Here is a 4,045-nt window from a genome sequence, read left to right as displayed (position 1 = left end):
TCGTAAATGCCTATATGGTATCGTTATATGAAACAATTACAAGTATATATGAACTTGTGTTAGCTACTTGTACTGGTTAATATTATTTTACTAGTAGAGAATTTTAATTAGTTCTAAGATGAGGCAGTAAGATGAGGTCATTTCAAAGCTTGATTGTGCATCTTCTGATGCAAAAGAAAGGAATGAATTGATTTGGACTTGCTACTGATACTTTGTAACATTCTGATTCTGAGGCCACTGTACCATCTAATATAGGATTTTTGTTCAGAAAATTCACCATCCAAAATCTCTGGCATATGATAATTTGACTTCTATTAATGCATTGAATCAGAATACCAATACTTCCCTAATATAAAGATCAGAAAAAAGTGCAATTTCAATTACAAGAAGTTACAAAAAGAAAGAAAAAGAATAACTTTGTATAGATCAATATCAGCCAATACAATAAAAAACCATGAACATAAGTCTGAGCAAGGGGCATAGATTTTCCCAGTCAATTGGCTTGGGTTAAAAGTAAAACTATTTTCATCAGTAACTTCATTGTTTTGGTCAGACAAATCTAGGCCTGAAAGATCTCGAGATAGCACCCTTTCAAGATCTTCATACTCACCTTGTGATGGCGATATTTCAGTTCTATCAACACTTGTAGGAAGGATATTAGAATTAGTATTTTCTTCTTCCTTTTCAAGTAAAGTCTGAGCATCACTAGAATTAGAAAACTGAACATGAGCAGAATCTAACTGTACATCACGTATTGAAGCATTTGTTATCATCAAGAGTTCCTGTCAGTGTCACTAGCCTATCATTCAGTCCATAATAATTATTATCCTGAGGAGATATCTTAATTCCAGCCTGAGATTCTTCAATGAATGACCTTACCAAAGGCAAGAATTTATGCTCTAAGCTTTCATCACCAATCATGTGTAATTTAAAAACAAAGAGAAAGGGTCCTACAATTAAGAACTCTCTCTTTTCTGACATAATTTAGGGGGAGCAAGGGGAAATAAAAGTTGGAACACCAAAGAACCACATGAAATCACAATACACCCAGAATCATAAATTAAGACATAGTAGTATGATAGTATCAACAACTACTTTTATTTGTACATATTTCAAAAAATTGTAAATAGATAACTTAATGAGGAAAAGCAATAGTACCTTATGGTAGCACCTCCCTTGCCAATTATACCACCACAAGAACCATTTGGAACAATGAGTCTCACTTTTGTTTTTGGCTCAGGATCATTTTCATCCTCACTTTGAAGCTAATGACACAAGGTAAATAACTTTCAGGAAATTGTAATACATGTTTTTATTTTCTTCATTACCAATCAAATTGACATCATAAATTACCTCACTGAGCAACTTAGACAGAATAAGTTCAACAGCTCTTAGGATTTCATTTATCCAGATACCATGATAATCCTATCAGTAGTCCCAGGAAAGAATTCATGGTTGTGTGATAACTGGATTCGTGCCCCAGATTGTGACTGAAAATCAGTGATGGTTGAACCACCCTTTCCAATAACAGAACCAGCTGCAGAGTTTGATACAAGAAACCTAACATATGTTGGCTTCTCTGCAGAATCTGCAAGTGATCAACATAATGTCATATAATATAAAATAAATAAACAATTAAGACATTTACATATTTACAAATAAGAGTATAACTTTTGGATGCAACAAGACAGAATAACTATTGAACATAATTTTAAGCTTCAATTGACCAGATTCTATATATGAAACAACTTGCCTCATCTTATGAGGGAAAAAAAACAACAATTCTTCCCTTCAACTACCACTATGTACAAAATCATTGCAAAAAATTCAAAACTACTTCCCACTTGCATAATGAGAATAATAAAAGGAAACCAAATCTTCAATCAACGTTAGCCAAAATAATAACAACCAGGACCAAAATATCCGGTTTATTAAAGAAAAAGTTGAGCTAAAAATAAATGAATAAACCCAGAGAATTTTCGAACACTTATGTTAAGGGTATACAATACTGCCTAGTAAAAGTTAGTTCCAGTTGTGTGCTAAATCGGTAATGAGATGCCGAAAGTGACCTAACTAGATTCAAACCAAAAGAGATCCAAATTTGACCAAAATAGAGTATATTTGGGAAACCTTCATTAGCTCCCTCGAAATTTAAACTTAAATGAATGAAAACAAAATGAGCAAAGGAACAAAAAATAAATGAATAAACAAATAAATAAATAAGCTCTCCTAGTTTCTGCCATCAATAAAAGTTGGTAAGCAACAACATATTATCTTTCTATGCAACTGAATATAAGCATATCCACTGAAATCTAAAGACCAAAGCAGAGAGATAACAAATAAGTAAAACCCAAAATCACATCCACTCAAAAACTAAGAGAACATGTGATAATGACATTGAAGAAATATTAAACCAAATATAAGATTGATAATGATAATCAACAAAGAATTAAATAGCAAGTATTTCCTTCTTTCATCGCTGTCTTAATTCCTTAAAACTCTCTGGTTTGCTCATCAATTTTACAGTGATAAACTAAAAGTCATTAAGAGAGACAAAAATCTGTTTAGTCAAGAAGGTAAAAACAATACAAATTTAAGCTAGATAAGTAACAAGGATCAAATTCTTTGTAACATTACATGCATATTTAAACCAAATGCCTATTTCTGCTATTGACTACTAGGAAAGAGTTAAAACAGTACTATTAATTTGGTTTCAACTTTCAATAGGCATGCAGCTTTTCAATTTTCTTCTGAGTTTTATAAAAATGATTTGTAACATGCTCTATGAATTATAATTAGCCAAACTTCAAATATTTAGAGTTGTATTACTAATTATGATATAAATGAAACACTCGTATATGAAATAACATCAAATAGCGTGCTATGGTGAATCATAATAGATGCAGTGAAAAATCAAGAATAAAAAATCAAAGAACAGAATCAACTCAAGTATAGAACAGGAAAAAATAGAAGCATTAAAAAATCATAACAAAAATCAAGAATCAAGAATAGCAACCAAGAGAATACTAGAGAATTGCAGAAAATATGCCAACCAAGAATCAAGAAATTTAAAAATCATAACTAAAATCAAGTACTACAATACTTAGTAGTTAAGTTACAGTGGTGATATCATTCAGATGCATGTCAATAAAAAATAAAGAACACATAAAAAAGCAACACAGCAACACACAAAACAGCACCACAGCAGAAGCTCATTCAAAAAAATATCACAACACACAAAAATAGCAACAGAGCAGAACTAGAGCTCATTAGTAATCAAATAATCATTCAATAAAAAATGAAAACACAAAACATTCAAATATTCAGTAATCAAATAATCATTGAACATGGCATAAATAAAAAATGCAGAAGAAGTTAGCAGTGAACTGACCGTCGAAGTCTAAGGTTTTTTTCTTGGTTGAGCTTCTGCTCTCTGAACTCGAAGGAAGGAAACTGGAATGGAGATGGGTTTTTCTTCTGAGCAGTCTGAGAAGAGGGGGCAGAATCGTGACGGAGACAGAGGCCAGGCGACGAACACAACTCAGAAGACGGTTTGAGTTGGAAGAATCTGCGACGACCAGACGAAGACGATGGTGACTGAGCGCCCGACGGACGGCGGCAGGAGCGCGATGGAGCAGATGATATACCAGGAACTGACGCGCCGAGCTCGAGGAAGAAGAAGCTGCGATTCTTGAAGGAGGAAGAAGCACGGACGACCAGACGACGATGGTAGTGCCTGAGAGCGACGGACGGCGGCAGTTCTTGCGGCGGTGGTGGAGAAGCTAGCTTTCCTGTTTCAACTTCCTTTTTTGATTTGGGGAGAAGCTGTTAAAGATAGGGGTTTAGAATGAAGACTGAAGGTAAGGGTAAGGAAAGGTCATCCGTGCGGGAACCAAAACGATGGCGTCGTCACAGTGACACAGATGAGAGAGATCGAGGAGCAAAAGGTTTCTGAACCCAAGGATGAAGAATAATTTTAATTTTTTGTTTTTTTAATATGTTTTTGTTTTGTTGTTTTAATTATTTAAAATTATAGAATTAGAAT

The 4,045-nt window shown here is 33.8% G+C and overlaps 1 pseudogene across 1 annotated transcript; it reads right to left on the bottom strand.

Annotated features, from left to right (window-relative positions):
- Positions 1-295: 295 nt before the first annotated feature.
- LOC148549983 (protein BTR1-like) lies at positions 296-3,771 on the bottom strand (annotated as a pseudogene). Its single transcript, XR_015895992.1, has 4 exons — positions 3,392-3,771; positions 1,354-1,588; positions 1,159-1,265; positions 296-874 (listed from the first exon to the last, which is right to left on the bottom strand). The product of XR_015895992.1 is annotated as a protein BTR1-like (transcript).
- Between the last annotated feature and the right edge of the window lie 274 nt (positions 3,772-4,045).

Source organism: Arachis ipaensis, chromosome B8 (assembly GCF_059453495.1).
Source record: "Arachis ipaensis isolate K30076 ecotype BB chromosome B8, ASM5945349v1, whole genome shotgun sequence".
Classification (NCBI taxonomy): Eukaryota; Viridiplantae; Streptophyta; class Magnoliopsida; order Fabales; family Fabaceae; genus Arachis; species Arachis ipaensis.
Note: the sequence above shows the minus strand (reverse complement) of the source record. Positions and strands in the feature narration are given on the sequence as shown.